At 39.9% G+C, this 26,312-nt stretch overlaps 1 pseudogene across 1 annotated transcript in view; it reads left to right on the top strand.

The window, feature by feature from the left end:
- Positions 1-25,764, top strand: part of LOC308517069 (mixed lineage kinase domain-like protein) — a 42,513-nt pseudogene extending 16,749 nt beyond the window's left edge. The window contains exon 2 of the transcript in view: positions 24,441-25,764. The product of the transcript in view is annotated as a mixed lineage kinase domain-like protein (transcript). The remainder of the gene's footprint in view (positions 1-24,440) is intronic.
- The last annotated feature ends 548 nt before the right edge of the window (positions 25,765-26,312 follow it).

Below are 26,312 nucleotides of genomic sequence, written 5' to 3'. Positions count from 1 at the left end.
ATTCAGAACTGCCTGAAGTCCTATCTCCATGGCTTCTAATGTCATTATGGAAAAAAAAAAAAAAACAAAAAAAAAAAAACACCCACACAGTTAAGAATATACCATGTTGAGTCCCACTTCAGTTTACATAAAAATTGGGGACAATAAACATATATATTAATATCAGTGATTGCCTTTTAGGATAGGTATTAAGAAAGACCTTCATGAAAAACCCATTTACATATTTTATTTAAATATTGCCATGAACATATTCTTTTCAATTGAAAGTTGCAATTAGCTTAAAACATGTCATCTCCTTGCAGAGTTAGTATTTTTTTGAGAAATTGAGGTGGTGGTTCATTCTGTGAATGAGTAGCTCTGGCCTGTGATTATGATATTATCCCCTATTTTTCTACCAAGAGAAGAAAGAAATAGCAAATGCAACACATGTAGGGAGACAATGTGATATCCTATTTGTAGACAACACTAGTTTCCAACCAATAATTTTTTTTAAGTATCAAATAGACATTCAGGTAAGCTTGATGACTCATATATAAAATTGAAATCATAGAGTTTGTAATTCCTAGAAAGGGTTTCAGAATGCCTATGTTTCTTTAACGTAATTGCGTTCCTGTGGTTTGAAAAGCATAAATACCTACTGTAAGGTCTAATTCTCATCACAAGTAGCTAATTTATTCATCTGGGTGTGTCTGGCTTGAGTTATTGAAAAATTATCAAAACTTAGTTACTACTTAGGGCTTCCAAGTAAGCAGAACTTTGCTACTGAACTCACTTCTAAGCTTTAGTAGATTTGCTTTACTAAAAAAGAAAGTTTATGCATTTTAATATTATTGTATATCCCTTCTTAATTTTTTCTGTCTAGCCTACTGGAATAAATGTCTCTCAAAATAATCAATGAAATTTCAGACTATTTTCTCGGTGCTGTAGGAATCTCACTTAACAAAAACTGTCCCTAAAATGTTATTGAAATCTTTCCAGAATCAATAGAAACAGAGACGCCTCCTTTTGCCTATGGTTCCAGGATTCCGGTATAAAACCGCTGCCATTTGCACCGTACGCTAATGACAAGCTGGATGTTTGCATGAAAGCCAATATGTTCTTACACTGCTTTCTGAGACAAGTAATAATCAGTCTGTCATCAATGTCATGCTGCAATCAGGCTGTGACAAGGTTTGCAAATAACGTGAAAGGAATTGCTCATCCCTGAACGCTGCAGATCAAAACCAGACCTGAACAAAAACGAGAAGTCTGCTGCGCGTCAGCTGCACAAGCTCTGGGAACGTGCTGTGAATAAGCAACAGCAGCAGCAGAGGGAGCGGCCAAGCCCATTCCCCATGCTCGCCCTCCATTTTTCTGTTTTTATGGAGAAGACCTTTTCTCAGCTGCCAATCCTGGAACATCACTACGGTGATATAGCCACCTAAGCCCAACCTGATTGGAAGTACTAGTTGTACTATTCTGAGGAATGATTGGAAAAGCAAATAACACATCCATCCTGGGGGGATTCTGTCTCTTAACTCATGGGCTGGAGTAGGCAGGATTTCTGATCAAACCCAGCACTCCCGTCAGTGACAGGACTGTGTGCACATGAGATTGAACCACCAGTTGCTTTCTTTTCCGGTCCTCCCTCCTCAATCCTTCCTACCCCCCAGAGGAGCTGAGATGTGAGTTATTTATCTACCACTGTACCTGACACTTGATAACCTGAAGGCTTGCACATTCATAAGAAACAAGCTAACCTTATATACCTTTGAGAATGGTTATAGAAGTTAGACTTATAAAACTTAAAGAACAAGATTATTAGGAAGGGAAAAAAAAATTTTTAGAAGTGTCAACTGATCATAGGTCTGCTCAGAGCTTTGAACATGGTTGTGTTTCATGTTTGTGCAAATAGGTGGACAGTACATGACATATGGACCTAAGCATTCATGATTTGTGCCTAAGCATGAGCATAGATTTCAGATGTGAATTAATTATTGATCTCATCTTACCTAATAATAGACAAACATGTAAATTGACCGTACCTTTGCTATGCTAACCAGCCAATCAGGAGAATATGCAAATTAACCCAACAAAGATGGCAGTTAATTTGCATATGTAGGCACAAAGCGGCAGAGCAAAGACTGAAGGTGGCTCTGGCTGGAGCAAAGGCCTGGGTCCCGGGTGCCGGAGGAAAACCGTTGCCGGCATCCAGGGGAAGCAAAAGCTTATTGCACAGGCCTCTAGTTTTGGCATAAGAGACTAAATGTTCAGTTATTTTGTTGTTTTTACAAGAAACCTTGAAAACCAGGTGCTACTGCGGGACATTCAAAGTTAAGTGAGGATGGTCCTGGCCAGGTGGCTCAGTTGGGTGGAGTGTCATCCCATACACCGGAAAGGTTGTGGGTTTGACTCCCGGTCAGAGCACATACCTAGGTTGGGGGTTCAATCAGTTAGGATACATATGGGAGGCAAGCGATTGTTGTTTCTCAAATTGGTACCCCCCCCCTCTCTCTCAAATCATTTTTTTTTTAAAGAATATCCTCAGATGAGGATTAAAATAAAAACAGTTAAGTGAAGATGGTAAGGAAAGAATAAAAGCAAATGCATCCTAAGCAAAAAGTCTACATTCCAAAAAGAAAGGCAATGTAAAGCATATTTAAGATCCTTATTCATGTTATTACAGTCATTTGAGACTATGGACCATATAGTCATAAAAAGAATTGTCCAATAAAGTGTTCATTTAATACATATATGCTAAGCACCATAATATTGGCTGAGTACCACCTTAGACATTATGAGAGGTATGCAAGATGTATACTACAAATTAAGCCTTATGTTTTCAAGGAGTTTATAATCTGGTTAGGGGGAAGGTTCTAATGCACATGAATGTAGTCATAACTTTTTGAAAGTGGATAATGTAAGCACCAAATATGAGACAAGAAGCACTCATGAACTACACTTGTACTAGCAGATATTCATAAGCAATTTCTTTAACCCATAATTGTGTATCCCCCAACTTTCCTAGTCTTCTGACCTTACCTGTTACCATTTAATTATAACCCAAGTATATCATAATGAATACAGAAAGTCCAGACCCCATCTCTGCTGTTTATGAGGTCCCCATAATGTGGGTTGCACTTATATATTTGGGCTGTTACTTATCACCTCTCAATTTTGACCATAGAGCTGGGATTCTTCAGCTATTGCCTCTGTCCATCTATCATTGGATATGTTTATTGATCCTGTTCTGTCTAGTCAATTTCACGCCAAGACAGGGATATATATACCCACTCTTTGGCTTCCCTATAGCAGTATACCTGGGATTTATTGGTTTCACAAATTGAACTGAAGCCTTAAGGATTGATCAAGGAATTACAATGCAGAAAATGAAATTTAAAATTGGTTATAGGCCCAGTTGTCGTGGCTCAGTGGTTGAGCATCGACTTATGAACCAGGAGGTCATGGTTCCATTCCCAGTTGGGGTACATGCCCAGGTTGAGGGCTCGATCCCCAGTGTGGGGCATGCAGGAGGCTGCCTATTAATGATTCTCTTTTGTCATTGATGTTTCTATCTCCCTCTCCCTCTCCCTTCCTCTCTGAAATCAATAAAAATATATATTTTTAAATTGGTTATAAAGTAGCATGTCTCTTGGAGTGTATCGCTTATGCCTGCTCTTTTTGTTCAAGCCATGAGGCCAGGACCTTCTATCGTCCCCTGCAATCAGAGACCATTCTGTCCCAACTGCCTACATCTCCAACCTCCTTTCTCTGGTTTCCTCGTTGCAAATCCCAAAGTCAGTTAACATGGCAACATCTCAGAAATGAAGCCCTGCTCAGAATAAAGCCCGACTTTGATATAATTGACAAAGCCCTTTAAAGTCTCTCATCTTAAACACTTCTTGCAGAATAAGCTTCAGATTTGTAAATCTGATGCACCGCAGAGGAAAACAAAGACTCATTTCTGGGCTTCTAATAATCTAATATGATTAGCAAGACTAGGTAGGCCCTGAAATCACTTGTTCTTTACACTAGAGTCAGTAATATTCAAGCAATACTGAGATGATTTGTTGAATTCTGCTTAAAAATACAGTAATGCTTATACATTTTTTAAATTAGTCGTTGAACTACACAAAATTACCTTAAATTTTAACAACTTCTATGTCTGCAATTGCTGAAAGAATTACATAATGCAGATACAATATTTCCTGTGGAAAGAAGGAATTCTAAACCATGATCCATTTTATGATTGAAGCCCAATTATTAATTGATAGTAAATTTTTAAGATAATTACATTTCTGGAAACTCTACAGTCTTATGCAATGTCAGAGGTCAGTGATACAAATTCGTGTACAGTCTCACTATGTGATATTGAGGTCATAAATAAATATACTTATTCTTTCCTTATTTCCTAGATTCATCGTCATTTTTCTTTTCATGATAGTACTGGTGGGAAAGTTAAATTGCAATTCTCATTAGAGAATCATCTCCCTTATGAAAAACTAAACTGTGATTGCAATTTAGATATTTTGAAGAAGCCGTAAGAAAGTCTTATTCCAAAATATTAAGTACTGTGTTTCTCAATTTCATTTCAAATAGCTGAACAAGCTTTCCAAAAAATCCTGAAAAATAACTAATTGTTTTAGGAGATTCAGAGGTAATAGGGCACAGAATCAAAGACAGACTTCTGGGCAGTACATGAGAGATCTCCAGATAAGCTCACATTATGAAGTCAATAAATATTTACTAAATGTTTACTAGAAAAGGTGCTATACTGGAGCTGGGAATCAATGATGAACAAGAAAGCCAAGTATTGACCTTCAAGGAGCTTGTACAATAATAGAAGAGACAAATGATTAACAATGACACAAATAAATAAAATAATTACAGATAGTGCACAGTGTATTGAGTACAAAGAAGATGTAAACAGTGTTATGACAAAGTGAAAACAAATTCAAATGTCCTTAAATGTATGAAAAAATCTAAATTCTAAAATAGAAAAAAGATTAAAAGTACTGACAGCATTTTTTACCTACATTAATAATGATTGAAAAGTTTGATAGCACATTCTACCATCCAGACTGAAACAAAGAGTATTTTGATTGTGAATGTAAATTAATTCATCCCAGATGGAAAGTAATCTGGCAATATCTATCAATGTATAAAAACACATAACTTTTGACCCTTATTTCATAAATTGGAATATGGCTCATAAATTTGTTCTCATTTGTACAAAATGGTGCCATGTACAAGGTTATTCATTGCAATGTGTTCCTAGTAAGAATAATTGGAAAATATCTAAACATTCATTACAAAATACCAGTTTAATAAATTATACTATACACATATAAAATATGTATGACACAGAATGAGAACACAGTCTTTTGTTTGTTTGCAGATATGGGCCAGTTTCCAAAAGTGTTAAGTGTAAACAATTAAGACAGTACAGTGCACATACTATGCTAAATAGAATGTATATATCTTATTCCTGTATGCCTAAAATATCTCTGAAAGTGCATTGGGAAGAAGTGTTCTTCTCTATGTACATGTTTATATTTCTTTTTGTACCTGTAAATTTTAAGTTAATTGAATATAAATTTGTTTTAAAATATTTAAATATTTTTGTATAGATAAAAATTCCAAGTCATATCATCTATTCTGGCATTCACATTGCCAACTCTTTAAGCTTCAGGGTCTGAGAACAAAGTTCTTGAAAAATTCATTGATTATGTCAGATTCAACTAAAAAACACCCATTAGAACATATTAAGTTCAAGATACTCTGCTCTTGGGACATAAAATTAAAATATAGCCCCTGTCTGTCTTCAAGAGAATATATTTCAGTGGATGAACTAGCTATTTCTGCAAAGAGTAAATTGTGATTAGAGTAATTAGTAGGAGTACTAAGACTTTTAAGTTTTATTATACCTTTCAAAATTCTTTCAGTTCCCATGAAGTATTGGGTTTAAATAATTACTAAGTTTTCCAATGTGTTATTTATAAAATACAGGTTATTTTATATAAATCCCTACAGTATTGTGGGGGTGTATCCTTCCAATATTATTAAAATATCCTATATAATAAAAGGGAAATATGCAAATAGACCAAACGGCAGAACAACCAAACAACCAATCAGAGTGAAATATGCTAATGAGGGAGAAACTAAGATGGCGGCATAGATAAACACCGGGAAATAGTCGCCTCCCACAACAATTGAAAATTAGCCCAAAGGACGGAGCAAACATCGTCCAAAACAACAGGAAGGCTGGCTGAGTGTAATTTCTACAACTAGAAGAAAAGAAAAGCACGCTGAGAGCCAGAGGAGCTGCGGAGGCTGAGTGCAGAGGTACGCGGCGGCTCGCGCGCGCGGAAAGGGGGTGGCATCTGAGGACACGGCTGTCTTTTTGAATCACAAGCTCCCGACTGCTCTGATCTCCGGTTCCGGGAAGTCTCTGGGGACCCAGGTCTCATACGGGGAGAGGCTGCTCTCTCAGGCGGCAGCGGGCGAACTTGGGGGCAGATTTCCCTCGGAGGTGCTTGCAGCCATTGCCGGGACACTGAGACGCGTGACTCCGGGCGCGGAGAATCAGCCACAGCTTCTTTCTTGCCCTTTGACTCCCTGAGACCCCGCCCCACCCGGGCTGCGGCAGAGGCTTTTGCATGTGAATGCCCCAGAACTTTGCAACCTGATAATTACCTAACTGCAGCCGAGCCAGCCAGACCCGGAACTTCCAAGAGAAGGCCCAAGGCCCCGCAGCGGCTTGCATTGCTTCACAGCTGAGCCTCTTTGTAGTTCCTGCTGTGTGGCCTCAGGCAGGGGCTGAATTAGCACCTCCTTAGATCCAGGAGCCACTGTACCCAGTGGTCAGAGGGGGTCCATTCTCCCACTTCAGACACAGCTGCTTCCCACAGCCAATTGGCCTGGAGGTCAATTCCTCCCAGTGATCCTACAACAAGCGAGGCACCAAGAGTGCACCAAGAGTGTCCACCCCAGGTAACTGGGGAGGCTGAGCCACTGGGCCCTACAGGACACCTGGTGCGCAGGCCACTCTATCAACACAGGGAAGCAGCCAAAATGCGGAGACAAAGAAACAGGTCACAATTGGCAGAAACGGAGGAGGCCAGACGACTGGATATAGAGTTCAAGGCCACGTTTATAAGGTTTGTCAAGAATTTTATGGAAACCACCGATAAATTTAATGAATCCCTCAAGGAATATGGTGAGACCATGGAGGTCATGAAAAAGGACCAATTAGAAATTATGCATACACTGACTGAAATAAAGAATACTTTACAGAGCTCCAACAGCAGACAAGAGGATCCCAAGAATCAAGTCAAAGATTTGAAATGCAAAGAAACAAAAAATACCCAACCGAAAAAGAAAAAAGAAAAGAGATTCAAAAAATATGAAGATAGTGTAAGGAACCTCTGGGACAACTTCAAGCGTACCAACATCAGAATTATAGGGGTACCAGAAGGAGAGAGAGGGCAAGATATTGAAAACCTTTTTGAAGAAATAATGACAGAAAACTTCCCCCACCTGGTGAAAGAAATGGACTTACAAGTCCAGGAAGCGCAGAGAACCCCAAACAAAAGGAATCCAAAGAGGACCACACCAAGACACATCATAATTAAAATGCCAAGAGCAAAAGATAAAGAGAGAATCTTAAAAGCAGCAAGAGAAAGACAGTCAGTTACCTACAAGGGAGTACCCATCCGACTGTCAGCTGATTTCTCAACAGAAACCATGCAGGCCAGAAGAGAGTGGCAAGAAATATTCAAAGAGATGAAGAGCAAGAACCTGCAACCAAGATTACTTTATCCAGCAAAGCTATCATTCAGAATGGAAGGTCAGATAAAGAGCTTCACGGATAAGAATAAGCTAAAGGAGTTCATCACCACCAAACCAGCATTATATGAAAAGCTGAAAGGTATTCTTTAAGAAGAGGAAGAAGAAAAAGGAACTCTTACCATTTGCCACAGCATGGATGGAACTGGAGAGCGGATAAATACCACAAGATCTCACTTATTTGTGGAATATAATGAACAACATAAACTGATGAACAAGGACTGATCCAGAGACGGAGAGGCATTGATTGGACTGTCGGGCCTTGGAGGGAAGGTAGGGGAGGGTGGGGGCAAGGGGGAAAGATCAACCAAAGGACTTATATGCAAGCATATAGGCCTAACCAATGGACACGGACAACGGGGGGGTGAGGGGGTGAGCGGGGAGAGGGGGGGTAGAGGGTACACATATGTAATATCTTAATCAATAAAAAATATTAAAAAAAAAAAAGAAATATGCTAATGATATGCTAAGGCTGCTCAACCGCTTGCTATGATGTACACTGACCACCAGAGGGCCGACAGTCAACTGGTCAACCAGTAACTATGACATGCACTGACCATCAGGGGGCAGATGCTTCAACCGGTAGGTTAGCTTGCTGCTGGGGTCTGGGTGATTGGGACTGAGCGAGATGGGCCAGACACACCCTGGAGCCCTCCTGCAATCCCTTCCTGGCCTGACCATGCACTGGTGGGGTCCCTCAGCCTGGCCTGCACTCTCTCCCAATCCAGGGCCCCTCGGGGGATGTCAGAGAGTCAATTTCAGCTGGATCTCAGAGGCCACTCCCCCTGGGAGGATGCCAGATGCAGGGCTCATGGCTGGTGAGCGCTGCTGTGGCAGTGAGTGCCTCTCCCTATTGGGATTGATTGAGCGTGAGTCTGTGGCAGGCACAGTGGGGCCGGGATGAGAGAGAGTGGCAGGCAGGATCTGCAGGCAGCATTGGACTGGGGGTTTCGGCCTGATCCCTGCAGGCCACCCAGAGGGATTCCACCTGTGCATGAATTCATGCACCAGGCCTCTAGTCTTATATAATAAAAGGCTAATATGCAAATTGATACCTCGGGAGTTCAACCAACTGGGAGTTTGACTGCTTGCTATGACGTGCGTAGACCACCATGGGGTGGCATGGAATGAAAGAAGGCCCCAGTTGGCAACTGGCAGCCAGGGAAGGAAGACCCCAATAGGCCCTGATCACAGGCCAAGCCTAGGGACCCTCCTTGTGCACAAATTCCATGCACCGGGCCTCCAGTATGTAATAAAATCTATTCATTCAAAGTATATGGAAAAGGAATTCTAAAGAAACCTGCACTAAGCACCTATCCTATATAATAAAGAGGTAAAATGCAAATTAACCCTCACGCCCTAACAAGATGGCTGCCTATGACCAGGCCAGCAGGGGAGTTAGTGAGGGACAACCAAATGACTGAACAAGCAGGCTGCATGGGATGACCAGGCCGGCAGGGGTTAGTGAGGGACAACCAAACAACTGAACAGCAGGCTGTGTGGGGCAACCAGGCCGGTGGGGGTTGGGGAGGCGTGAGGGGTGACCAGGCTGGCGGGGTGGGGGAGTTGGGGGTGGCCAGGCCAGCAGGGGGGGAAGTTGGGGGCGACTAGGCCAGCAGAGGGGGGCAGTAAGAAGGGAGTGACCAGGCTGGCGGGGGAACAATTAGGAGTGACCAGGCCAGCAGGGAGGGGGCAGTTAGGGGTGACCAGGCCGGCAGGGAGAGGCAGTTAGGGGCGATCAAGCTGGTAGGGGGGGAAGTTAGGGGCATTTAGGCAGGCAGGCAGGTGAACAATTAGAAGTCAGCAGTCCAGGATTGTGAGAGGAATGTCCGGTTGGACCCGCAGTCAGACATCCCCCGAGGGGTCCCAGATTGGAGAGGGTGCAGACTGGGATGAGGGAAACCCCTTCCCCATGCACAAATTTCATGCACCGGGCCTCTAGTTTAATTATATTTACTGTTAAGGTTACACAGAAACTTTTTTCCAGTCAAAAATCTGTTTTCCATAGAAATTACATGGAATAGACTCCAAGTAACATGGCTAGTAGATAGATTAACTATCTTAAAATAACTCTTGATTAGTCCCATTTACTTTCTATTATTGACCACTTTATTTTACTCTTATAATTTTATTAAATGCTTTTGAAAGTACAATGACACATGCAAACAACGTGCTTTTTAATATTGTTGTTTAAAGATGGGCAAGCATGAGATTAATGGAATATCTATAATATCCCCCAAAGCAAGAAAGAGAAAAAAGTGAAAACAGACATGAGTATTCAAAACACAACTACAAGGTTAGAAATCTGAATGTCATTTAAAAAAGATATAATAGCAATAACATAGGATCAAATAAATCATTTATATTTCCTCTTTATATTTTCTCTTTGCTTCAGATATGGATCCAGAATCTATGGAGCTTAAAGTGTATCTAATCAGGGAGCGTCTTTTTATGAATAAAGGTAGTATATCTACCAATGCAAATTCAGATGGGGGCCCTTGCAAGTGAGAGACCCTGAAGCTTAAGTGTCTTTTGCTCCACAGAAATCTACTCTGCTTTTCTTAGCAAACAGAATTTTCTTTAAATTTCATTCTGTGGTTTCATCTGAGTATTTATTTGGAGGAAAGGATGTACATCTCAATAAAGCCACAGGTAATTAATAGAAGACATGATATTGGGATGGGGGTTGGGGGAGGGAGTGTGTGACGGCATGTGCTGGGGAGTAGGGGAGGCCCGGGGGAGGTCAATGGGGGAAAAAAGAGACATATGTACTACTATTTGTAATACTTTAAACAATAACAAAAAAGACATTTTCCATCTCATTGTCCAGATTACACTCCCATTTTATTTTTTTTTTAGGGTTTCTTCTTTTAAGAGTATAAAATTAAATCTGCCATGTCAGATTCAGAACAGACCAGAAATTTCCACTCACAGGACAATGCATCTTAAAATCCAAGTTACGTCCTGCTCCCTTAGCCCACGCGTAGAAATTCAACAATGATTGTTTTCACTCCTGACTAGTGGTTTGCAGTAGCAGTCCTTACAATAAATTCTCCCACCACTGAGTATTTATTAGTGAGAGCACACAGCTCTTTTCTCTCTAAGAACTCCCTTCCTTTCCGCCTGAACTGCATAGATACGCTGCATTTCCCCTGGTAATAAGGAAAAGGCAGACATTTCTAAGTTTTTTCTTTCATTATGGGCGAGGAAAGGGAACCGCCTCGACTAAGCCTGGTAACCATGTTATCTAACTCTCAAACCTGGGAAAATGATGGGGAAGAGATGAGGCAGAAGTTCTGAGAAGCATCCCCTGGTTATTGTTGCTAGGGCAACTGCTACTTGGCATCCTCCAAATAGTTATCGTCTGTCACACTTGGGGTATAATTCACAGGCATGCAACGCATCTGAGTGGATTGGAAATACAAATTGGGGGAGGGGATGAGGATTCATGTAAATAAAGGAGAGCATTTTAAATAGGCACATAAACAAAAAGTGCATGCCTAATATTTAGGAAGAGAAAACAGAACAGGCATAGAAAGAATACAATTTTGAAAATATGAGTGTCACAGCTAAATAGTAGTGTTTTTCTGCACAAATTAGACTCTACCCATTCCCAATAACTGTCTACCCATCTGCCTCCTTTTATAAGAATCCCTTCTTCCTCCAAATATTAGTCTTCTGCCGTATGATTTCAAACTAAATATATGGAAAGATTTAGATGTCATTTTCCTTTTCACAATTCTTAAGAGAGCAAAGAATATTTTAAAACACCATTTCATTGTTTACCAGAATGTCTGACTCAGAAGCAGACTGGCTTTATTATAAGAGAAGATGAAGTATTTATTACCCAAATAATCTTTGACAGAAACAGCCATGAGCCCTGAAATACCCTTGGTCAAACCTAAGTAGCACATCTCATTTCTAGCATGCCTTCATTTCTTAGAGCCACGGTGTCTGCTTAGACTTTCTAATCACTGTTTCTTCTTCTAAACATGATGGGAAGGTATTTTATACATGGGGTGGGGGGAGGGGGTACTAGTGCTCAAATCACACAGCAAAAAAAAAACCCTTAAAATATCTATCATCATCATCATATAAAACCCCAACAGTTTCAACCTCCTCTTAGCATTTGCTGGTGTCAGCATCATTAAAAAGCAAAGAAAACTCACATTAATGTATCACATTTACAAAATTGAATTTAATAGCAAATGCATTTTTGGAAGCAAGTGGGAAGAAGGAGAAAGAATTTTAACCAGATTGCACCAAATGATTTTCAAAGAGTATAGCGAATTAAAGAGGCAGGAATAAAAATAAAAAAAGCAACAGTTATTTGATTTTTCCATAACATGACATTTTTTCTTTCCTTTGAGCTTCATGTATGTTTTATAGGTTATTTCTGAAATGTATACCAGGAAAATCAAGTAATGATTTCCAAACATTAGAGATTTTTCCAAAGTTACTGTATTTGCCCAGCCTGCGTGGCTCAGTGGTTGAGTGTCAACCTATGAACCAGGACTTCACAGTTCAAGTCCAGGTCAGGGCACATGCCTGAGTTGCGGGCTCAGACCCCAGACCCCAGTATGGGGAGTGAAGAAGGCAGCTGATCAATAGTTCTCTCTTGCCAAAACTGGTTTGGCTCAGTGGATAGAGCGTCGGTCTGTGGACTGAAAGGTCCCAGGTTTGATTCTGGTCAAGGGCATGTACCTGGGTTGCGGGCACATCCCCAGTAGGAGATGTGCAGGAGGCAGCTGATGGATGTTTCTCTCTCATCTATGTTTCTAACTCTCTATCTCTCTCCCTTCCTCTCTGTAAAAAATCAATAAAATATATTTTTAAAAAATAGTTCTCTCTTATCATCTCTCTCTCTCTCTCTCTCTCTCTCTCTCTCTCTCTCTCTCTCTCTCTCTTCCTTCCTCTCTGAAATCAATAAAAATATATATTTTTAAAGAGTTACTGTATCTTGTATCCTGCCTTAGAGTGTATAGAGCTACATTACCGTATATATGCCTGGACCTTCAGACATAACTGAGAACTTGGGGGGTGATCAATGGGACAAAACTGAAAATCATCCTCTGAAAATCCTCCTCCTAGGGAAAGTCTATCCTTGAGGTAACATGAATCATGGAACCATGAGTTTGGCCTGGTTATAAGACTTTAGCAAAGGGGCAGAGCATCCCAGATCTGCAGACCCCTCACTATGGACAGTGGCCATAGCAGCAAGGAACAGTTATGTGACACAGAACAGTTTTTGACAATGTCCAGTTAGGGCTCTACCTGTGGACTTTTGAATGTTTGACAGGCCCTTGAAGACTAACAAATGAGTCCAGAAGCTAAAGTACATGAATTATTAGTAGCTAAAGTACGTGAATTATTAGTAGATGAGGGTAATCACCTTTCTTATTAATTTAGACAGGTGTCTGACCGCATGTATACTCATACGCTAGTGAGGCAGAGAAAGTTCAAGTTCCTGAGTGTCACCATTTTCAAACATAAGTAAGTTTGGATTAAATTATGCCGCATGCTTGTTAATGGCAGTTCAAGGAGAAATTTGGTTCCTCTATAAATTGTTTGCAAAGCAACACGGAGGATGTAAAACTTTAAGAAAGGTTATATTTTGAAATCTGATCCTAAATAGGTTATATGGATTGTTCTTAGCTTAATGCACAAGAAACAATCCTTCCTTACCTAAGTGTTTTGTGTTTTTCATGATCTGTTTTAATTATCTTTCGCCCTTATAAGTTATTATCTGAAATATTGACAATACTTTGAAAATATAATTACTCTACTTTTCTGCTAAGAACATGCCAGGTCAACAGTTGTTTTGAGCTTCCTTTGTTCTTTTCCTGTGTGTGTATGTGTGGGTGGAGGGGGCGGGGGTGCATGTATCAAACATTTCTAGTAGTAACACCTCTCAAAGGAAGCCACAATTCCAAATAAGGGAGTGGAAAAATAATTTCTGAATCCCTTCTGAAATGAGAGTTTGAAAATAAGCCCTCTTTATAGTATAAAATAATTTCCTTGGGGGTTTGCACGTACTGGGAATGCAATAAATTTAATTAGAGATTAAATCGAAAGCTCCCTTGATCTGTTATCCAAGAATATGCAAAAATGGCTTGTATGCCCCAACAGACAGATTCAGTCTCTAGAACAAAATAAAAGGTATGGGTCCTTCTATATTGTTAAGCCTCTTGAGTCCACTTGTATACTTTTACCTGGAGAATTCCTATTTATTATGAGTTGAAATTTTGTATCTCTGAAACATCCATTAAGCCTACTGTTTTTCTATGAAGCATCACAGAGAAAGTCTACCACTCAACCTATATAAAATAACTTCAATATTTTAAAGTAGTCATTATATGCCCTATTAGGGGGTCTCTTCAGTTTAATGTTTCTAATGTTAACTTTATTTTCTGTACCCTTCACCACCCCTCCCATTCTTCCCTTTATTTCATCCAATTTGTCATGACATGGTTAAATTGTGATGCTTTGGATTAAATGCAAAGTTTTAGATATCAACTAATCAGTATTCATGGTTTACTCTTTCAATAAATATTTAATGAGCACCTGGGATAAACCAGCTATTATAGTAAAGACTAGTGGTTAAACAAGACATGGAGTCTTTACCTGTCTTAGAATAGTGCTGGAACTGCAGTAGAGATAACCCTATTAATACTAAATCACAACTATGATAAATTTACAATAAGAACAAAGGGAATGAAATGTCTTTCTCTGGACATTATAATAATACTCCAAAAAATCTAAAATTATGCTGGTATTTGTAACATCCACAACAAAATTTTAATTAAAATAAACTGTAGTAGCTGGTTTGCCTTGGTGGATAAAGCATTAGCCTGCGGACAGATGGGTCTTGGGTTGGATTCCAGTCAAGGACACATAACTCGTTTGCAAGCTTGAGCCCCAGCCCTAGCAGCAGCTCATTCAGGAAACAACCAATTGATGTGTATCTCTCACATCGATGTTCCTCTCTGTTTCCTCCCCTTCCCTTCCACTCTCTCTAAAAATCAATGGAAAAATATCCTCAGGTGAGGATTAACAAAAAAATAATACAATAAAAAATAAAATAGTGGTCATTCATGTTTTCATATAATTTGCTAACAAGGTCAGTCATAAATATAGACACACCTGCTATTGAATTTCTCAGAATACGTGAAAGAAGCAAAAACAGAATAAAAACATTCCCTTCTCCCCTGATTATCATCAGAAGGGTTAATTCATCCGATAATGTTTTGAGAATAACATTAGAGAATGTGTGAAAGTGCTTTAAAAAGAATAAGCCACAATGCAAAGGTAGCTATTTGTTTTCACGGAGTAAAGAGAAATTGTGATTAGAGCCTATATTGAAGAATAGGTGTTGATTGGCTTTGCCACCATAAACAGCTATGAAATGGTGTTGTCATGAACAGGTACTGTGGGCTATAGTCCTTAGAAAAGGAAGCACACGCCAGGTGAACTTCATATTTATGTCAGCTTCTTATTGAGGTCACTTTCCAAACTGAGCCACAGAGAAGTGAAGAAAAATACAGAGCAATAGTATGCTGGGCAAACAGGCAGACATCAGGAGGGTCTGGAGCTGCTGAGGTGTTTGAAATTTATGAGCCAGATGATTGGGAACGAGAGACAAGAGTAGAGAAGGAAATCCAGAAATCTGCATGGAGTCGCTATTGATTCTTTTGTGAAATATTAAGCTGCATCTGCACAGGGTGTGGCACCATGGGATCTGAAAGAGATCTGAACAGAAGTCAAACGAAAATTCTAGAGGTTTCTCTGTGCTAACAGTACTAGAGTTCTAACCAGGCAGAGTAGATAAACTTCGTTGAAAAACCAGACTTCCATGTCCAACTTCCAAAAGCCCAAGTTTTAGGAATAGAGCTATTCTAGATATTCCCAAGCCTTGACAAGATCACGTTGATCTGGGAGTAAATTAATAACCTGCCAGTACAAAACTTAAATATTGTTTAAAAGAGTCCTCATATTTTAGATTTCAGTAATGTAACATCCACTTTCAGTATACAAACAAAAATACTAGACATGTGAATAAAAAGAGAAAACTAAAGAATAGACAGTCAATAGACACAAACACAGAGATGTCACAGATAGTAGAATTATGAGACAGGTGCATCAATAGAGCTATAATAAGTATAGTCAATAATTTAGAGACAAAAATATAACAAATAAAAAATATGTAAAAAAATCTTGGTAGATAAATAGTAACTATAAAAAAAGATGTTCTAAAAATACAATATCTAAAAGGAAAAAAAATCACTAATTAGGCAGCATGCTAAAAAAAAATCAGTGAATTGAAGACTGGTTTCAAAAAACTATGCAAATTGAAGCACAAACTTTAAAAAAAAAATGAAAGCAAATAAAGGTCTGTGATCTATATATAAGTCAATACCAAATGCAGATGAACATGTGTAAAACTGGTTTTTTTAAAATATCAGCCCACATATCCAACAACATCAAAGAACCACTGTTCAGATAAACACAAAGAGTACACTTAGATATGTCATTATCAAAAAACTAAAACTCAAAGACAAATAGAAAATTCTAAAAGCAGCCAAATAAAAAGACATATTATGTATAAGAAAAATATAATAGAAATCACTAACTTTTTAAATAGGACACTATACATTCCAAAAGACAATGGAACAGCATTTTAAACACTGAAATATAAAAGTCAATCTAGAATTCAATACATTGCACAAAAAGTCCTTCAAAAGTAAAGAGGAAATAAAAATATTTCGGATAAATGTTGAAAGAATTTGTAACTGGCAGACTTAAAATTCAATCATTACTAAAGAAAATTCTTTTGAAGGAACAGATACCATATAGAAATCCTAATTTACTTGAAGGAATGAGAGTAGGAATAATTAATACATAGTTAAATATAAAATATGCTTTTATACTAAAGATAAATTGGATTCTATCAATGTTAAAACAGTTGGGCATCTCAAAAAAAGCTGTTAAAGTGAAAAAGCAAGCCACAGACTGGAGAAAATATTCAGAATACTGTATCTGGCATGAGAATTGTATCTAAGAGATACAAAGACCTGTTACAATTCAGTAACAACAGTAAAAACAAAACAAAACAAAAAAACCCACCAAAAGTCTTTAAATAGGCACAAGACTTGAGTAAACACTTCACAAAGGAAGACAAAGATGATGTACAAAAGATAAGTAAGTACGTTAACAAAAAGTGCTCTGCATTACTAGTCATCAAGGAAATGCAAATTCAAGCCACAATAATATATCACTTCACAAACTAGAATGGTTATAATAAAAATGCTTGATAAAATATTGGCCTTTTGGAGCAGCCAAAATTCTCATATATTGCTGGTGGGAAACGTTTGACTATTTTTATAAAGTTAAACACATATCTACTCTTTGATTGAGCAATTCTACTCCTTTATTTACCCCAGTAAATAAAAACATGACAAGCAAAAGATTTCTAGAAGAATGTCCACAGAAGCTTTATTCATAACTAGAGGTCCAGTGTACAAAAATTCGTGCACTGGGGTTAAGGGTCCCTCAGCCCAGCCTGCCCCCTCTCACAATCCAGGAGCCCTCAGGGGATGTCCTACTGATGGCTTAGGCCCGCTCTCCACTGGGAGCGGGCCTAAGCTGCAGTCTGGCCTCCCTCTGTTGGAGGCAACTGGCTGATCAGGGGAAGGCACCACCCCCATCACCCTGCTGCTGCTTCCACTGCTGACCATGTTGACTGCGAAGCCTGAGCCCGGGGCCTTGCAGCCACCAGAGCTCACAGTTGCCATGAGCCCCGGGCCTCGCAGTTGCTAGGGCTCATGGCTGCCTGAGCCCATGGCTGCCCTGAGCCCAAGGCTGCCTGAGCCCTGAGCCTTGCAGCTGCTGTGTCTTTGTCCGGATGGATGTCCAGAAGACGTCTGCCCAAATTAGCATATTACCCTTTTATTAGTATAGATAGCTCTTAGCTGGACACAATACAAATATACATCAACAGTAAAATGGGTAAACAAATAATAATGTATTCATACAATGGAATACTACTCAGTAATAAAAAGAACTATTGATACACTCAAGAACTTGGATGATTTAAAAAATAAATTTATGTGAATATAAAACTAATGGATTCATGATAGAAATCAGGCAATAATTGCCTGTGAGGGATGAATGGACTGAGAGGGAAAAGGAAGAAAGTTCCTAGGGTGATGAAAGTATTCTGTCTCAAAAGGGTATGGATAACACAGGCATATGCATCTGTCACACACTCTACACCTAAAATTAGTGTAATCCTTTATATAAAAGTTATACCTCAAAAAATGTAAAAATAGGAGCTAGAGTCCAGCAGGAATGGCTCAGTTGGTTGAGTGTTGTCCAGGGCACTAAAAGGTTGCTGGTTCAATTCCAGGGAACATACCTTCATTGTAGGTTAGGGAGCATACGGAAGGGAGCATACAAAAGGCAACCTATGAATGTTTCTCTCTCTCTCTCTCTCTCTCTCTCTCTCTCCTCTCTCTCTCTCTCTCTCTCTCTCTCTCTCTCTCTCTCTCTCTCTCTTCCCTATCTCTAAGCACATCCTCAGTGAGGGTATAAATTTTATTTTAAATAGGAGGTAGAATTGTGTTAGGAAACTACTAAGAGGCAACATATTGCAAAATTTCTGGGAAGGACAGAATCAAATTATGTTTATTCTTTTTAGTGACCACATTACTCTTCTTCCTCCATGGAAAAAGTTCCTCTTCTTCCTGTCAGTCAGCAGATAAATATTTGATGAGCATTCATTATATACTAGGCCCTGTAATCTCAGGTTTCCTATGTCTAATATGTTACGGCAGATAGATAGCTAGTTAACTAGATTACAAATTGTTTGAACTTAGTATGTTTCCTTTTCTTGATGATGTGTAAGAACACTAGAAAAAATAACTGAAAGAAAAAAATCAACTGTTCATAAATTTTTCTGTCAGTGATAAGACAGTTGGGGAGAGATAATTTTTGTTTGAGCAATTCCTAGCCCACATGAAATAACTGAACTCTTACAATCTTCATGTTGAATTCTTTTCAACTCCCAAAGAGCTTTATGAAAACCCAAAAATAAAATCCTATATAATAAAAGCCTAATATGCTAAGTGCCCGGCCGGCCGTTCGGCCATTCAACCAATCAAAGCGTAATATGCTAATGATATGCTAAAGCCGCTCAACCACTCGCTATGATGTGCACTGACAACCAGGGGGCAGACCTCAGACTGGTAGGTTAGCTTGCTGCTGGGGTTTGGCTGATTGGGACTGATTGAGATGGGCTGGACATGCCCTGGAGCCCTCCTATGGTCCCTCCCCAGCTAGCCAACCTCTTGTGTTCCTCCCTGGACCTGATTGTGCACCGGTGGGGTGCCTCGGCCTAGCCTGCACCCTCTCACAATCCGGGCTGAGGGACCTCCCCCCCAACCCCGCACAAAGTTCATGCACTGGGCCTCTAGTAATAAAATAAAATAAAAACCTCATTGAGAGTAGAATGTTACTTCACAGAGCCTGCCTTGCTGGCAGTTTAAGCATCCTGGGAAGAGTCTGATAAACATGCAAATTTTGAATCCTAATCTTGAAAATTCTGTTTTAGCAAGACTATGCAGCCGTGTTCTTACCATAGCATTACAGAGAGCTAGGTTTTAAAAATAAATACAACAACAACAAAAAACTCTGTGAAGAAAGGGGAAAGTCTATATGTAAAACTGTTATAGATTGAGAGTTTGTGTCTGGCCCCTCAACCCCCCCAAACTTAGTGTGTTGAAATCTAACCCTCAAATGAAGGGTATTGGGAGGTGGCGCCTTTGGGAGGTGATTAGGTCATGAGAGTAGAGATCCTCTTTTAGATTAATGTCCTTATAAAAGAGACCCCTTGATGACTTTTTCCACCATGTGGGGGTGAAAGACAACAATCTATGAAGCAGGAAGTGGGCCCTCACCAGACAGTGAATGTGCCAGCACTTCCATCTTGGATGTCTCAGCCTCCAGAACTGTGAGAAATTAATTTCTATTGTTTATAAGGCACCCAGTCTAGTTATGGCAGTGCAAGTGATTAAGACAGAGATCATCATAGGTAAAAAAAAGAAAAAAGAAAACATGGCTGTCCAAATTACTTCTTTTTCCAGGATTCACACTCCCTCTTTGTTCTCTTGTCTTTGCTTCAGCCTCCAGGAGCACTGAATTGTCTCCTTGCTTCAAGACCCAGAAGTGGACAAAAATTCCTTTCCCATCTAGCTCCTTGCTTAACAAAGGAAAGCTAAAATTTGAAAATAACTTTCATAAGCATTAAGGAGAAAGTAAAGGAAAATAGAGAAGATGCAAATAGAGAAGAATAGCAGTGTAGAAAAGGATCCTCCTAATAAAGTACAGATTTCTGATCCAAATATAGTTGAATTGAAGCCACAAGTTAACTGATCTAACTTACCGAGATTCAGGCCAGGGTTTTGCTCACTTCCTCCAATACATCCTACTGATTAGAGATTCATTTAGGTTTGAGAGGAAAATAAAAAAAAAACACTCCTTTTAAATTTGCAAATTACTCTTTAGGGAGGTTAACTCTATCATAAATTTCATTTAGATAACCCTATGTTTTTCTTTTTTGCTTTTTTCTTGGTACAAAGCTGAGATAACTGGGGAGGAGCAGTGTTGAAAAAACATGTTTGGACCAAGAAACACAGGTCAGAGTCTAAGCTTTTAGTAACTTCTTTTTTTAATGTATATTTTATTGCTATTTTACAGAGAGGAAGGGAGAGGGATAGAGAGCTAGAAACATCGATGAGAGAGAAACATCAATCAGCTGCCTCCTGCACACCTCCTGCTGGGGATGTGCCCGCAACCCAGGTACATGCCCTTGACAGGAATCAAACCTGGGACCTAACAGTCCGCAGGCCAATGCTCCATCCACTGAGCCAAACCGGCTAGGGCAACTTTTAGCAACTTCTTAGATGCCCATGCTGCAGGCCCCAAGTGCCCTTTACAAAACAACTAGTCCTTCTCTTCTTCCACTCAGAATCTTTCTTCAGCCCCCCACACTTAAAGATTCTCTCGCTTCTCCAGGCATTTTTAATTGTCTTTTCCTGGCCTCTTCTGAACAGTGACAGAGTTGGCCAGTCTGTGACCTGGTTGTAAATGACTCCCCCATACAGTTCCTCTCAATTCATTGGCTTCAAGCTCTACAGTCTGGCCTTTCCCCTCATCTTGGCCTAGACTCCCAAGACACTGCACTACAGCTTAGTCAGTGCTAAAGGGGCTCCTCCTTGTCTGGAAGTTGACTCAGATGCATGAGATGAAATGCAGATCTGGATAAGCAGAAACGCTAGCAGGGCACTGAGTGTGTGAGTATGGGTTGTGTCTGGGGATTCTAAGTTAGAAAGAAATAAAGAAAGTGAAATGGAGACAGTTAGAATTTTGTCAGGCCCTGGGAATTACATCTACCCACATCACATATCAAATCATTTGTTTTGTCTGATGTCGTGAATGCCAGAGGTTTCTGACTTCAGGGCTATTTAAGTTATTTTGGTTCCCCACACACCTCTCTGTTTTTCCTCTCTCACCTCGAATGATTTTTTTTCCTACTCGCAAGATCTAATCCTTGGCTTTCTGCTCTTCCTTCGCTTTGCTCTATTTAAATAATTTTAATATGTTTTTATGGATTTCAGAAAGAGGAAGGGAGAGGGAGAGAGAGATAGAAACATCAATGATGAGAGAGAATCATTGATCGGCTGCTTCCTGTAGGCCTCCTACTGGGAATTGAGCCAGCAACCTGGGCATGTGCCCTGACAGGGAATGGAACCATGACCTCCTGGTTCATGGGTCCACAGTTAACCATTGAGCCACACCAGCTGGGCTCTCTTCGCTCTATTTAAATCATTCTTCCATTTACACATTTTCCAACTCTGTCTCTATGCTTTTGATGTCTAACTCGGTTGTGTTTGTTCAGCACTATTCCTCCTACCTACTGTTCTCCTTGCAAACAAATGTCACTTGACCGGTGGCTTCCAATAGCCACATTCCTCTTGCTGATAGAATTATTTGCTGACAAATTTATTTGAAAGACTTTATATCCAAAGCATCTGTTTTCTGTTTTCCAGTGTCTTACATACTGTCATCTGGTTTCTGTTCCTGCTTTATCTCCATCTACATTCTCTCTTAGACCTTTGCTGCATTAAAAAGCTATGAAGGCTGCTTCATGGGAGACTGTGGAAAAGCTTGTAGTAAACTTCACTCCTTCCTGTGTTACTTAAACCCAGTAGGGCAGGGGTAGATTAAGAAGGAAAGTGGTAGTAGAAAAACTAGATAAAAAATTGAAAAGCTGCCTCTTTCCTGGCATTAACATGGTCCTACTGTATCCCACATACTTCTGTAAATGCTGGAGAAGTAAAGGAGGGAGAAAAGAGATTGGTTGTTTAATTCTTGGATAATTGATGAATTCTTGAAAAGAATTCAAGACACTGAATCTGAGTCACCCTCTTCCCCCTCCCCTCTCATGAACTTGAGTTCTAAAACTCCATTTGCAAAGACATAATAGAAATATCTTTGCCATATCTTAACATCAATAAAGCTAAACTCATTAGCCCCTCTTCAATTGTCCCTGAAAAGGTTGTTTTATGTTATAACCCAACATTTTGTCATATTTGTATCTCTTTCTTACATCCCTTCATGTATAATCAGTCACCAAAACTAGCATTTTCTGAGGTCAGAGTACTACACTGGTAACACCTCATAGAATTATTTATTGAGTTTTCTTTGTAAGCCTATATAGTTATGGTCAGTGGCATCACTTATGTCAGAAAACTAAAATTTAGGGTTAAGATCATTGGAAAATACAAAGTGGTATATTTCATGTTGAAAAAGAAATGAGACCCACACAAGAAAAGATTTAACAATTATGAAACTTTTAAAACTTAACAAAAGGGAAAATAAACATTTTTTTAAATCATAAAACAAGGGAGGATTTTAATAACATAAATGTTTATTGCATTTGAAAAGCAATGCACATTCAGTTGAAACAGACATACAACATTTACAAAGGATGACTACATACAAAGTCACAAAGGAAGGCTTGAAAAATAAAAATTAAAATTACTTCGTGCATACAAGATATATTCACTATTAAAGCAAATAAAGATAAAATACAGTGATCTTACAAATGAAAAAAGCCACAATTTAGAATGCAATAAAAACAAATTACCAGGAAAATGAAATTAATGACAGATAAAATATATTTTTCATAAGTAATATAGAATAGCCATAAATTCACTCAGTCCACTTACTTTCAGTTTTTCTATGTACCTATTGGTGGACTAAAAATAAACCATCAGTAGAGCAACACAGCTCAGAGATCACTCTTTAAACTGAACAGATCTTAAAATGTCCTACAAATCAGTATGAACATGGTAAAAGGCCAAACACAAAAATGAATCAAGTGTATTAACATGGAAGTCACAAAAAAGCACAAATATTCAACACATGAAAATATGCTAATAGGCCCTGGTAATCAAGATGTAAAGTAAATTAACAAGACCTTTTAAAAAGTTTGCTAATATCGAGTCTTAAGGGGACTTGTAGGGAAAATAGGCCTCCATGCTTTGGTGATGAGAGAACAAATTGGCAGAGCCACTTTGGGAACAATTAGATACTATCCCTTATAATTACCCAGGTACCAGTGAACCAGATACCATGTCATCTTACGCTGTAAAGGAAAACTTGCCTACTTGCACCAGGAGACATATACAAAGATGTCTATTTCATGGCGTTTATAAAAACAATAAATTAAAGGAAAAAATAAACTGAAAGTCCTCAGTAGGAAAGTATGAAACACATACTATGGAATACAGATTAAAACTTGTTAGATCTATTTCATTAACACATCTTTTAGAATGAAAACAAAATCCCCATAGTACTCTATAGGGAAAATACACTGCAAACTCAAGAAGGCAGTTTCATCAGATGGAGATGTGAAATGAGGAAAAGAAAACCAAGCTGGGAGTTAATGGTCAAAGGGGCATTCACTTTATTCTAATTTTTTTAAAGGAGAATATTCTCACGTACTATTTGTATGGCTAGGCAATTGTATCTTTTAACAAGATTTCCAAGTATGAAAATCACTGGTTAAAAGGGAATGATAATAGCCCTGACCGGTGTGGCTCACCTGGTTAGGCATTGTCCCATGTACCAAAAGGTTGCCAGTTTGAGACCCAGTCAGGGCATGTGCCTGGGGTTTCGTGCGCGATGGCTAGTTGGGGGCATGCAGGAGGCAGCTGATCAATGTTTCACTCTCACATCAATGTTTCTCTTTCTATATCCCTTCCTCTCTCCCTCTAAAAATCAATAAAAATATATATAAGGAAATAATCATAAATGTTTTTAATAATTTTGTTAGTCCTGGGCAGCAAGCCATCTCTACCTTACATGAAATTTCGGGGAAACCTCTTTAGCCATTTAAATCACAGACACACTTGAGGTTCCTGTAGGCCAGTAGTAAATACGCAGGAGATTCTGGGACTTTAACCAATTTCATCAGTTTCTCCCAGGTAAGGATAAATTGGGGAACACCATCATTGTTTGTATGTGTCCAAACAATGTGAAATGACTGCAAGACTGCAAGAAACAGTGTGAGCAAGCATCTAAGGAGCCTGCTGCAGCCTCTGCAAGAGCTCCAGGCCCGAGGAGAGGGGAACCTGCTCCCTGGGGCCATCACCGCCCTGAACAGTTTCCAGGCTGCCCTAGAGGAAGCTAAGAAGCAGATAGATAACTTTAGCAATACATCATATTTCCACACATTTCTAACATCAAGGAAGGACAAAGGCCCCTTTAGAGATGTGAACAACAGGCTGAGCGATGTCCATCAGGAGCTCTCACTGCTGCTTCGGGTGCATCAGTGGGTGCCTAGTTCAAGCATCAGCCAAGAAGCATGGGGACAAGGGGATCGGCAGGATGCAGAAGAGGACTGGCGAGCCTTCCAAATTCTCAGTGGAAGTGAAATTACCAAAACGTCAAAGGAGCACTTGAAAAATGATATGGAAAATATTAGGAAGCACCACTTAGCGAAATGAATAAAAAAAAAATCAAGGGGTTTAAGAAGGAGGGGGCTTTTAGAACCTGATTGGATCCGGCTAAGGAAAAATAAATTCAGCAAAGTTTTTAAAGGAAAATACCACCAATCTCCAGTGGCCATAAAAGTACTCAACAACGTCCAGGCTAGAAACACTGGCACAGGGAGGCATATTTTCAACCATGAGATCAGAACCATGAAGAAATTTGATTCTCCTAATATCCTGCATATATTTGGGATTTGTATTGATGAAACAGTGACCCCACCTCAATCCTCCATTGTCATGGAGTACTGTGAGCTCGGGACCCTGAGGGAACTGCTGGATCAGTAAGATGACTTCACATTGGCTGAGCACATCGTCCTGACCGTGCGGGGCAGCCAATGGCTCATACAGGCTGCACCATTCACAAACCCCCAAACTCCACACAAACCTCAGCAGCAGGAGCTTCCTGGTAACCAATGGCTACCAAGTGAAGCTTTCAGGATTTGAGTTGAGCAACACACAGACTTCCATCAGCAGGACAACTAAGAAAAAAGAAAAAGAAAAGAAAGCACAGGGAGTTCCACAGCGTATATCTCACCTCAAATTCTGGAAAATGGCTCTGATAAATATCACATAAAAGCTGAAATATACAGCTTTGGAATTGTCCTCTGGGAAATGGTCACTGGGAAGATCCTGTTTGCAGGCTGTGATTCTAAGAAGACCCACCCGCTGGTGCCCATGGACCAGCACCAGGAGCCACTGGGTGGAGATCGCCCTTCACCGTTGCAGGAGCTCATTGATGAGCCAGGCATTTGAGCCCTCCAGGCGGCCCTCTGCTAAGGAAATCTCAGAGAAGCTGTCTATTTTTTACAAAGCTGGGGACTGAAACGGAAACTAAGGAGTCCCTGGACAAGAACCTGGAAGAGGTGGAAGCTGGGCATCTTTCTCTCTCCTAGCCTTTGGCATGGAGTTATTTGTGAGTGCAGGGAAGAAGCACTTCTCTGTTACAAAGAGAAAACAGTTCCAGCCATGCAGAGCACATCCCCCTCCAAACGACATTGTCAAATATATGCCTTTGGTAGTCACTGTGACAGATGTTTTGCAAAAATCATACCTCTCTCTGTCTTGACACCTCTTAGCACTGTGACTTTGAAGGTCCTCCCATCGCAAAGTGGAGTCTACACATGAAACTAATATATTATTGTATGTCAATTATATTTCAACTAGAGGCCCGATGCATGAAAATTCATGCAAGATTAGGCCTTCCTTCCCCCGGCTGCCAGCACCGGCTTCCCTCTGGCACCCGGGACCTGGGCTGCTTTGTTCTAGCCACCCAGGCTGCTTCACTCTGGCCTCTGCCACCCACCCGGGGCCCAGGCTGCTTCACTTCAGCCACCACTGCCACCCACCCGGTTCCCCATGGTTCCCTGTTCG

The sequence above is a fragment of the Myotis nattereri genome, assembly GCF_964212035.1.
Source record: "Myotis nattereri genome assembly, chromosome: 3".
NCBI lineage: Eukaryota > Metazoa > Chordata > Mammalia > Chiroptera > Vespertilionidae > Myotis > Myotis nattereri.
Note: the sequence above shows the minus strand (reverse complement) of the source record. Positions and strands in the feature narration are given on the sequence as shown.